At 37.3% G+C, this 12,516-nt stretch overlaps 1 long non-coding RNA gene across 1 annotated transcript in view; it reads left to right on the top strand.

Annotated features, from left to right (window-relative positions):
- LOC109394824 (uncharacterized) overlaps positions 1–12,516 on the top strand; it is a 148,887-nt gene that overhangs the window by 20,170 nt on the left and 116,201 nt on the right. The gene's annotated exons all lie outside the window — the stretch shown is intronic.

Raw genomic sequence — 12,516 nt, 5'->3', positions numbered from 1 at the left:
CTATGATGTGTCTTGGTGTGGACCTGTTTGGGTTCAGCTTGTTTGGAACTCTCTGCACTTCCTGGGCTTGTATGTTGATTTCCTTCACCAGGGTAGGGAAGTTCTCAGTCATTATTTCTTCAAATAGATTCTTGATCCCTTGCTTCTTCTCTTCTCCTTCTGGTATTCCTATGATGCGAATGTTGTTGCGCTTGATTTTGTCCCACAGGTCTCTTAAATTCTTTTCATTGTTTTTTATTCTTTTTTTCTTTTTGTTCTTCCAACTGGGTGATTTCTGCTATTTTGTCTTTTAAATCACTGATCTGATCCTCTGCTTCATCTAATCTACTGGTGATTCCTTTGAGTGTGTTATTAATTTCAGTTTTTGTATTCTTTAGTTCTAACTGGTTGCTTTTTATGATTTCTCTATCCTTCTTTATGTCCTCCTTAAATTCCTGAAACATTCTTATCATCAGTGTTCTAAACTCTGTCTCTGAAAGTTTGGATACTCTGTTTCATTTAGTTTCATTTCTAGAGGTTTCTTTTGATCTTTTATGTGGGACATGTATTTTTATTTCTTCATTCTGGGTGTTGCTCTGTGATTGCTTCAATGTATTAGATAGATTACCAGCAAGTGGGTCTGTGTGCTGGCTTCTCTGGTTCTCCAGCCACCCTCAGCCTCACCAAGTTGAGCAAAGAGAGTCCTAATTTCTACTGCCAGCTATCGTAGAACTCTTTTTCCTGGCAAAGTAACTTTGGGCTGGTGAGCTTGGTATGGGGCTGGAGGGCCTCTCCACCAACTGGAGAAACCTTTCCACTGCCGAGGTGTTCCTCACAGGGTTCACCCTCTCTCATCCCCGCCCCTCCTACCAGGCCTCCTGTTTAAGTCCTTCGTTTAGAGGTTCTGTTCGTCTAGTGTTCAGGGGACTTCTGAGGTTGAATATTTTATAAGTTATTTGTAATTTTGGTGTGATTCTGGGAGGCAGTTGGCACAGTGTCTGTCTATCCCACCATCTTACTGGAAGTCTACAACAGTCTTTATAGACGGGAAGGAACTAAGTTTTAGTGATGCAAAGGCATTATTTTCCTCCCACTTACATTATGGATTAAATAAGAGGAAAATTCCTAGCCTAAAATTTTCTAATTTTGTTTTGAAATAAGGGCTGCAGAGTCCTCCCAGGATAAGGAAAATTTAATGAGTTACTGACTGAGTAGAGATGGCTGTAGATGTACTGTGCTGTCAGATGCAAAGGACACTGAGCATGAAATTGGAATGTTCAGGTCGATTTCCTTGTGTGTCATTAACTAATTGCATAATCTTTAGTGAACCACTTGATCTCCCAATGCCTGAGTTTCTTCCTCTACAAAACTAGAAAACAGCTGTACCCCATCTTGTACAGCACCATCATGATAGAGAAATGAGATGACAACAAGGGAATCCCATATCTGCCACCTGACAAAAAATACAGAAATCCATCCCTTTCTTTGAAAAAGGAAACTGACTCAGAGGAGTTTCCCAAACCAGGCATATTGGCAGGGCAGTTAAGCATATTGGCTCTGAGAGCAGACCACTGTAGGCTTATATCCCAGCCTAGCTTCTTGCTGGATGGATATTTTGGACAAGTTACTTTAGTCCTCCAGACCTTATTTTCCTCATCTTTAAAATGAAGATCATAAGAATAATACTTAAGGCATGGTAGAATTAAATTAGCTAAAAATTACAATGTACAGTTGACACTCGAAAAGTGCAGGGGGTAGGAGTGCCACTCCTTGGGCAATTGAAAACTCTCATATAACTTTTGAGTCTCCTAAAACTTTACAGTCAGCCCTTGCATCCGAGGACTCAACAAACTGGATGTAAAACAGATTTTCAATCTGTAGTTGGGAACCTGCAGTTGGGAAACTCCAGTTGGGAATACAATAATATTGTTTTGATTGGCCATTTGTTGAATCTGCGATGCGAAACTGAGGCTATCACCGGCAGGCTGCATTTATTGAAAAAAATTCGCCAATAAGTGGACCTGCTCAGTTTGAACCATGTTGTTCAAGGACCACCTTTACTTAAAACAGGAGCTAGAACATAGTAAGTGTTTAGTCAACATTTTAATTACATTCTAATTTGTGGAAATTCTATATTTGAACATACAGAAACCTCTATTTATACTTTTGTGGTAGTACTTATCTTTGTATCAAAGTAGTATTTTGACCTGTATTAGAGCTATTTGTGTCTTTGCCTTATCCTTTCTACTAGATTTTAATTAAGTTCCTTGAGAGCAGGTATTGTTTCATTTGGTTTTGATTCCCTAACCACGTAAGCCTGCCTCACTGTAGATGCTTAAAAGTTTGAATGGAATTGAAAAGTTTAAAAAGCATATAAATTGTATCATGTATAATGAAAATCATTTCTATATGTGGTGAGTGAAATACCACGTCATTGCATTATACTTTTTTAAATGAGTGCTGTAATAAAATAGAAAGAAACTGAGTTTTTAAAGTCCGATAGATAGCTATGACCCCAGTTCTCATTCTTCCACTGATTAGCTTTTGCGAGACTAACTTTACTTCCCTGAACCTCAGTTATACAACTCTGGAAATAAATACTTTGAAGGGCTGTTGAGAGGATTAGAGATATTTAAAGTACCTAGCACAAGAGCAGGTCAATAAATAAGTAACAATAGTTTTCTGTAATTATTTTGATAACTATCTTGGTCATCCATGCCCTTTGAGAGGCAAATCTCAGCTCTGTGTGATGTTGGTTTTAAATAATGTCTGTGACCCATCACCTCCAATACCCCTACTTTCCCTCCTTTGGTAGCAGCAGACTCTACTTCCAAGGAGTTCTGTCTAAAATGGTTTCAGTGACAGTCTTGCCTTTGAACGAGGGATTGAAAGATGGCTGATGTTCCTTTCTGGGCCCAGGGGTCTAAGAAAACAGGCAAAGGATGCGGTCATGTTTGCAAGGAGCAGGTGTGAGCTCATTGCCTTGATGGCAATCTATAACTATGCTCCTTACCCCAGGCACAGCTTCCTGATTTGAAAGCAGGTGGAGTAGATGGATAACAGCACAGGTGGGAGCCCTGAATTACCAATGCAAACAAGGCTAAAAGGGAGACCCGGAACTGTTACTGAGGTAGAGGTTGGAGAGTGGCGATAGGTCCGGGTATTCCAAACCACTTGACTTTCAATTCCGTGAGTAGATCCTGCAATTTCAAACGTCCGTGCTGTGTATGTGATCCTCTTTCTGCTTAAAATTCATTCCCTTGCCTTTGGCTCCCTGATCCACATCACAACCATTTCTCAAGGTTCACTTGAGGAGCCACTTTCTCTATTGTACGTCAGTAGGATAAGCAAATTTTACTTTTGGGTTCCCTTTAAAACAATACATATTTTATTATAATACTTATGGTTGTTCTCTGCATTTAATTTAAAAGTTTGTTTTCTTTAACTAAATTTTAAGTTCCTTGAGGATGGAACAGGAGGATATTCTTCATCTTTATATCCCTAGTGCTTCACCCTGGGTCTGGCACATAGTATGAATTCAGTATGTATTAACTGACTGTATGAATGACCGAGAATTTAGCAATTCAAACCCTTAGGAGCCTACTGATTTTCCTCTATAAACCATGCAGTGACTTAGCCTTGATGACTCACTTTTCTTATTTCTAAAAGTTGAGACACAATGTTTTTCCTTTTTTCGAAAGTACTTTAAGGACCAGTGAAAGTGCTGCTGAAGGGGATTTCTCTTGCTGAAAGAAAGCATCCCTTAAATGCTGAGTATGACTATCATAAGATGGCCGTGGGTATGCGTCAAGTGCCAGTTTCACTTTATATTTCGATATTTGCTATATATGTAACAGTCATTTTATTTTATGATGAGAACATAAAGTTTAGCAGGGAAAAGAAAACATAGGTAGTTTCAGTGGTAAGTTTATTCCTATGTTAGGAATTTGAGGTAGCCATTCTTTTCCTGCCAGTATAAGTAATTGTGGACTTTAAAAAAATTTTTAATTAAAAAAAAAACTTTAGTGGCTTGATTCCTCGAGTTACTTTCCTTCTCTGTTGTTTTAAATTACATAACTTGTGGAACCACCATCTTGCCTCAATTTAGGATAGTTTTATAAACTTTCAGAGTATATGAATTAAACTTTGGAATTTGTGAGGAAAATGATAAATTCAATAAATAATTGATATGCACTTATTTTGTAAGTTGACACCCTAGTTGTGAAAGGAATGCAACTCTTCATTAAACTCCAGCAGGAAGGCTAAGACACATTCAGAAATCAATGTAATTTCAGGCAGAATTGCAGAAGCAACATAAACCCTGTGCAAGAAGACTGGTATGGGGATTCAGAGTTGACAGAGCTCGCAAGTCAATGGATGTGTTTTTGAGAGGAAGGCACTTTTATCATGTTATATCATGTTTGGGGCCAGCAAGTCAAAATTAACTCAAGTCAAAAATAATAGGGAGATTAGGCATTCTTTAATTCTAAACACTTTTGGTTCTTGAGACCTGAAGTAAATTTGTCCTCTGACTTGGAGGTGGGACAGGAAATAGGTCTGAGTGTCACAATTTCCCCCTCTCCAGCAATTCCTAGGGCTGCGTGGTTCATGGACCTTGTGGAAGCCACATAGCCAGCAGTCTTGGGACATCAGCTTAGGCCTCATAAATAGCATATCTAAAATATATATGTATATATATATATATATATATATATATGCAAAATATTGGCAATTGTTGACATTGAGTGATGATGAGTCATGAGGGTTCTGTATACTGTCTTTCTCTATTTTTGTTTGAATATTTCCATAAGAAAAATAAAAGGCAGCCACTGGGAGCCTGGGTGTTTGCTCTAAGGGAGTGCATTTCTTTTTCTACTAACAACTGTACCCCGCTTGAAGGTGCTTGTGCTCTGACAGGAATAGAACAGCACTTACTTCCTTTCTCCACATAAAGCCCCAGGAGAAGGGCTTATAAATATATAAGCTATTATAAAGATTAGCGTTAGAATGTATTACTTATTCAACATTGAATATTTTAAAATAGCCTATTCATAGAAACTTGCCAGTAAATAGTTCTTCAGAATAACTGATATCACATCCTTAAGTTTTTACATGGGCTTATGAAAGGGACTGCTCTTCAACTTGTGAACCTGTGGGTATGAATCATGACCGATTACATCATGTATTCTAAGAAAAGCATCATTACATATATGGGTAGTAGAATGACTTAACTGAGAGTGTCCCAATAATTTATTTCACAAAACTGCATGCTTGTAATGCATGCTTGATTTGCATCTAACACACAATTCTTGTCTTGGAGACCTTGGCAGAAGCTTTATCCCACTGATATCACTCAGTGATTTTACTTCAGTTGAGTGGAAGAGGAGGAAGCCAGCTGTAGCTTTGACACTTATAGATGCACCCCAGATAATCGCAATAGTTATGTGTGGGCTGTTTAATTAGAAAGCAACCTCAGTCATGCAAATTTCACATCAATTGAAAATGAAGAGAAAAAAATGTCTTTCAAATGGAAAAGGGTTAAATTGCTAGGATTAAGCAAAGGAAATTATTTCTAATATTCTGTGAAAGTATAACTGGCAAGTAATGCAAAATAAAAAAAATTAAAAAGTATTTTCGTATAAAGTTAAAATGATACTTAAGTACTAAATTAGGCTCATTCCCATTTTAGCAATTAAGGAAATCTGGTAACACTCTGGATGGTGTGTGCAGCAATTTTCAGTAAAGATTTCAATCCCTGTTTGAAAAAATACCAATTGTAATGATGTGGCTCCCATGAGGTTCTAAAGCCAGCTAGGCCCACATTGATGGGAGAGTGATCATTTGGGGACATTCCATTGAGCTCTGGGGATTGGAGAGTGAAGGTAGCAGGAATCTGTGAATTAAGTTTATACATCTTGGTATACAATCTTTTGTTTGTTTCCTTGCTTAGAAAGATAACAGTATTCTTCCAATTTTATAAGTGTATCTAGTTGGGCTAAAAATATTACACATGTGTCTGTAATCTAAAGAATTTTTTTTAATCTTAGAGAAAAATCAGATAATAATAAAAATGAAATCTGAGAACACACTGCAGAGAATCCAAACCTAGTGCAGGTACATGGCTCGCTCAAGGTCATCAAACTCCTTAGCACCGAAGCTCGGCCTCAAAATGAGAGCACTGGGTTGCAGCCTCTCCAGGCCTCGCTTTTGTTCTCTGCCATGTGAATACTGAAGTCCTTCCTAGCTTTAGAGTACAACGGCCCACATTATAGCACTCTCTTTCTTTTATTTTTTTTAATTAAAAAAATTTTTTTATTGTTAGTTTCAGGTGTACAGAACAATGCAATAGTTACCCTTTTCACCCTCACAAATGGCTTTAAAATTTATTTTAAAGAGAACGTGTTTTGAAAGACTTTGTACTTATACTATATTTAGTATAAAATAATACTTTCTATGATAATTTAGGGAAGTAGATGGAAAGGCTGGTTATTCATTTTGGAAGACAGAATGTGCAACAAACCAGCATCTCCTGTATTTAGAATACAATAGCTAGTTAGATAATACAGCATAAACAAGAAATTACTTTAGTGGTACTACCAAATATCTAGGTGAAGCTGGACTAAAGAAAAGTAAACAATTTATCAGAGAAGAACAGGGGTTTAGGAATATTCATTCTGGTTCTGCAGACAAAGAGTTTGTTTCTTTTAAAAATCATTTAAACTAAAAGGGATACAATTTCTTCATTTGTAGAGCAAGAGTCACAAATTAGTTGACTTTAACCAGGTCTGTACTTTCTGCATTATTCTAGGACAATAAACTTTTATTTTTAAATGTATTTTAGAACTTAATTATTGACACCTTTATTTTTGAAGGTGACAATAGAATATTTTTAAAAGTGACTCAAGGATGCATCTAAATGTACTCCTCTCTCATATGTATTGTCAAGAGGCTCTTCTATTCTTCCATTTCTTCATGAATCTACAGGACAGAAAGTGCTTCTTAAGCTGCAAGGGATTCCCTTTAGAAATTGGGAACAATGGTAAATCTTCAGTACACACTTTCATGTTATATAAGATTTTTTAAGTAAAATGAAATTGAGATTTGCATGTACAATTTAGGCAGAATGAAGCATATCAAATTTCATAAGCTCAGAGTTTGAATTCAGGCAGAAGTCTTTACTTACACCTGTCAGTTTAGAAATAGGAGGCTAAATATTGGGTTGTTGGAAAAGTCATGACGTATTTTGTCTATGTTTTTCAAAGGTCATTTATATAAAGAACAAAGATTAATCAATGATATATTGCCCATTTTGTTTGATAACCTTTTGCCATCTTTCAGTGAGCTTCATAATTCCTCGTTCTTAGAAGAACCTGTCTTTATTTGCAAAAGACTGAACAAGGTGCTGATTTACAGCCTCATCTGAATTGAACATTATACCACACAAGGAGTTTTGAAGAGAGCAAAACAAGTGGAAATCTTATGGCGCAAGTTCAGCCGAGTATGGTGGGTGTGGCAACACATCCCATCCAAGCTCCAATAATTTTTTCTTTTTTTTTTAAAAGATTTTTATTGGGGAATTGGGGGGATGGGAACAGCGCTGGGTAATTGGGGAAGGGGAACAGACAAGTTGCTGTCATTTTGTTCTTCAGTCTAGTTGTGGAGGATGTTGCTTCACTGGTTCAAGTTGGCACCATCATTGCGCTCTTCCCAGGTGAGGCAGATCAGTCGCCGGCTTCTGGATGGCCGCTCACGGTGGCTGCTGGCCGCTCACGCTGGCTTCTGGCTACATACGGTAGCCCATGGCAACGCACTGCCACAGGGGCTGCAGCCTTACGCCATCACCTGTGACTCACAGCAGCCCAGCTCCAGGTTGAGCTGTTGTTCAGCATCTTAGCTGTAGAGGGCAGTGTCACTGGCCCTCATATGTGGGATCCGAACCGGGGCCCTCTGGTGTCCCAAGCCAGTTCTTAACCATCGCGCCACTCAGCTGGCCCTCCAATAATTTTTGATGGGTGATCAAACTTGTGTGTGATCTCACGTTGCTGCGATGGAACACAACTATTTTATAATTAACAAGCTCTGGACGTTTCTGAATGATGGATTCATTCAAACTGTCCAATTGCCGACAGCACACATGTGAATTAATTGTTTGGTTCCTTGGTAGGAGCTTAAAAAACACACCTTTAAAATCCCACCTCACTGAGAGCATAACCTTCCTCTGATGAATGTCTGCTTTCGATGTCATTTGAGGCAAATCATCACGTCAAAACCAAGACCATTTGCACAACACATTGTTGTCAATAATCCACTTCTCATTACCAGTTATCAGTTGCTTCAAAAAAGGATCGTTTTTCTCGTGTTTAATGAGCATATTGCAGATGTTTATAGGCACCGTCAAATAAACTTCTTTGAGTTCATGCAGAACCCAAATATCGAGCTTGCTTATGTATCCCAGCTTCTTCAGGTGGTCATGAATGCTTGAATGATGGATGTTCAATGTTCCTTCAATGTCTCATGCTGTGTAACCTGGGTTTGACTCCATCAGTGACTTTATTTTGTCATCATCAACCTCGGTGGGCCTCCCTGACCAAGGAGCGTCGTTGAGATCAAAATCATCAGCACGGAGGGCCAGCCAAATGGCTCAGTTGGTTAAGAGCTCGCTCAAGAGTTTGAGCTCTGAGAAACAGTGGTTTGAAGCCCAGCCCAAGCTGAGCTGCCACTGAGCTGCTAACAGGTGGCAGGATGGCTCAGCTACAAAAAAATCACCAGTGCAGAATTTTGTGAACCATCGTTGGCACTGACGTTCTTGTAGAGCACTGTCACCATAAACTTTATGCAACTTTTCACAAGCTTGACACGCATTCTTCCCTTTATGGAAGTAAAACAGTAAAATATGGCAAAAATGCAGTTTGGTCTTCCATCTTCAACTTGTTGTAAAATCTCCAAAACTCAACCAAATCGCTCAATTATTTTTTAGAATGAAGCTAGAACTGTCATCTGTCAAATGACATGCAATAACATAGATGCGGATGACTCTAGTACTTCCAAAAATGAACTAGTGCCATCTGTCACAAACATGCATCATGACTTTTCTGAAAACCCAATAGAAGTAAATGCTGAAATACCTCCAGATCCCTACAAGAATAGACAACGCAACAAAGAAGACCCAAATATACAAGCACATGCACACACACACATCCACCTCACTTAAAAAAATAATAAAAAGGGAAAAAGTTACTCTAGAATTTACCCCAAGGTGGACACATAAATTTAGCTTTCTGAAGAGGGAGAAGTCCAGACAACTTAGGACTTCTTAGAGGGAAAGGGAGAATTCTGGCTGGTATCTGTGTGTGTGCCCCAGTAGGTATGGCATACTGACTGGTGTTTGCTCTGATTGTCAGTACTCATGCTGCACTGGTCTGTATTTTTCATAATGTGTCATGATCTATGGAAAGAATTCTGTTGCCTCAAATGATAAGTGATATTCATTCTGTCCAAGTGTCTTTATTGTTCCTCTCCTAAAATCACCACGGACCGGCTAGATTAACCAGAACTATCACTCAAATGAGCAAGATTTTCAAATACAATGAAGAGCAAACAACTGTGAGTCACCATATATTTAAGGGAAACAGTACCGCAAGAGCTGTCAAACTCAACAAATGGAGACTGACATTGAGGAAGTGAAGATAATACAGATAAATAAAGAAACCTTTATAATAGGCATAATTAATGATTTCAGATTTGAATGGATATTACATCTATAAAAAACAAATGGTCCTCTAAAGGAGGGGAAAATCCAGGTAGAGCTCTTGCAAATAAAAACAATCATAACCAATATAAAACATTTCAATCGATAGGTTAAATAGTTGAAAGGACAGAGTTGAAAACCACCTAGCTGTACTGTATAATGAAGTGAGTAGTTCACACAGAAAGCAATGCAAAACAACAGAGGGTTAATAAGAAAGTGCATTAGGTTTCTATTGCTGCTGTATCAAATGACAACAAACTTAGTGTCTTAAAACAACCCATATTATCTTACAGTTCTGGAGGGCAGAGTCCTAAAATCAAGGTGTCGTCGGCAGGGCTGCATTCCTTCTCGGGGCTCTACGATAGATTATTCTCTAACTTCTAGAGGACACCTACATTTCTTGGTTTGTAGCCAGCTTCCTCTATCTTAAAAGCCAGAATCATAGCATCTTCAAATGTTTCTCTCCCTTTGTCTCTGACCTCTGCTTCTGTTGTCACCTTCTCTGACTGATACTCCTGCCTCTCTCTTTTAAGAACTCTTGCAATTATGTGGGGTCCACCCAGATCATCCAGGATAATCTTCCCATTTCGAAATCTTGAACTTAACACCTGCCAAGTCTCCTTTTCCATGTAAGGCACACATTTTCAGCTTTTGGATAGTACTATGTGGACCTTATGTGGAGTGGGGGAGATGCTCTATTCTACCTACTACAGAAAATAAGAGATAATCCTTAAAAGGAATAAAATATAAATCTTGAATACCCGTATCCATGTAAGAGCAATGCCTCAGGAAGAGTACAGATGGAAGAAAATGATCAATTAAATAAGAGGAGAAAATTTTCTAGAACTGAGGAAAGGCAGCATGTCTTTAGGTTGAAAAGACCATGTGACACTAAGCAGGGTGTATAAAAAGAGACAACTAGACACTAGTGAAAGATGAGCTCTCCAAGGATAAAGAGGAATGTCTAAAGGCTTTCAGAGACAGCAGCATACGCACAAATGAGTGAAAAACCATGTTGTCATCAGGCTTTTATTGAGCTTTACTGGGTACATTAAACAATAGAAGAGGGTCTTCAAAATTCTGAGACAAAACTATTTTAAACTTAGAAGTCTATTCCCAGGGAAGTAGCATTCATGAGTAGAGACTAAGGATGTTTGTGTATGTGCCACGGCTTAGAACTTTTCCCAGCCATAGATCCCATTTGAAAGACTTGCTTGAGAGGCCATATTCTAGTAAAAACAAAAGGAAGTAAAAGGAAGAGAAAAACAAGGGATGCAAGTAATACTGGAGAACAAAAGTACCAGTAAAGCTAATAAAGTCTAAATCCTTGGTGTATATGTTTAAAATTAATCTGAAATTTAAACCACAGATGATTCTAATGTAAGTGCTGGTAGAGCTGGTATGGGAAGTGTAGGAAGGAAGTGAAATGAAGCCAATTTTTTGTTTGTGTGGTTGGTTGGTTTTCTGTCTTGCTGGGCATGAAAAAAATATATTAATGTTTATTTTTGCATTTTCTTGATTAAAATTTTTAAAAATTAAATATTAGATTGCTAATATTCTGTGTTAATATATTTTGAAAGAGATATTCTCATTTGCTGTTGGAAGGTGTGTATTTTGTCTAATTTTTTTTTAGAGGATAATTTGGTACTTTCTTTCAAATTTTGAAATGAGTATATACTTTGACCTAGCAATTTCATCTCTAAGAATTGATTCTATAGAAGTATTTTTATAACTGCAAAAAGGTTTGCAAGACTGTCATATGGCATTGTACAAAATTATAAAAATGGAAAATAATCTAAACTCTTATGAACTAATTAGATTAATTATGGGTAACTGTGCCCTAGTTAAAAAGTCAAGTAATGAATGTTTGCAGACATAGAAATATCTTCTAATAATATTTTTGAAAAATGTAACTGAATTACAGGTATAATTTTATTTATTGTAAATGATCCTGAAAAAAATATATATGGGGGTGCCAAAAAATGTATACAAGTGAACATTTTGGTCAACATTGCTCAAGCAGTAGTTCACCGTAATCAGAAGTGTCTGGACACTGATGGTAACCACTTTGAGCACCTCTTGTAATTACAGAAGTCAAACGTGACTTGTATTCATCTTTTGTTATTGGTATATATTGAGTATTAGAAGTTTAATACAGTTTTCCTTTCTTAAAGTGTCTGTACAATTTTTTTAGCACCCTCTGTATATTCACATATATATATATATGCAATATAGAATTATGTCTAGAAAAATACAGGCCAAAATGCTAATAATTATTATCTTTGGAGAGGAGAGTTGATTTGGGAGACAATTTGCTTTTAATTTTTTCTTTTATGATTTTACAATAAGAATATTTATGTATTGTGCATATTACTCGTATAAGATTTTAAAATTCAAAAAGAAAAATAGCAGAATTCCTTGAAACCCCACACCCAAGGACAATTACTGTGAACAGTTTGGTGAGCATATCTCCAGACTGCTTGATTGTACATATAAGTATGCAGATGTATTTAATTTTCCACAAAAGGAACCATATATAATACAGTTTAAAGTCATTTTTAAATTAAACTCTTTTATTTTGACATAATTGTAGAGTCATATGCAGTTGTGAGAAATACTACAGAGCAACCTCTTGCACACTTTACCATGTTTATTCCAATGGCAACATATTGTAAATCTGTATGGTATCACATCCATGATATTGACATTGAGGTCAAGGAAGAGAACATTTCCATCTCCACAAGAATACCTCATATTGCCTTTTTATAGTCACACGTACTTCCGTCCCA

The sequence above is a fragment of the Hipposideros armiger genome, unplaced genomic scaffold (genome assembly GCF_001890085.2).
Source record: "Hipposideros armiger isolate ML-2016 unplaced genomic scaffold, ASM189008v1 scaffold_439, whole genome shotgun sequence".
Taxonomy (NCBI): domain Eukaryota; kingdom Metazoa; phylum Chordata; class Mammalia; order Chiroptera; family Hipposideridae; genus Hipposideros; species Hipposideros armiger.
This window is presented reverse-complemented; position numbering and strand designations above follow the sequence as displayed.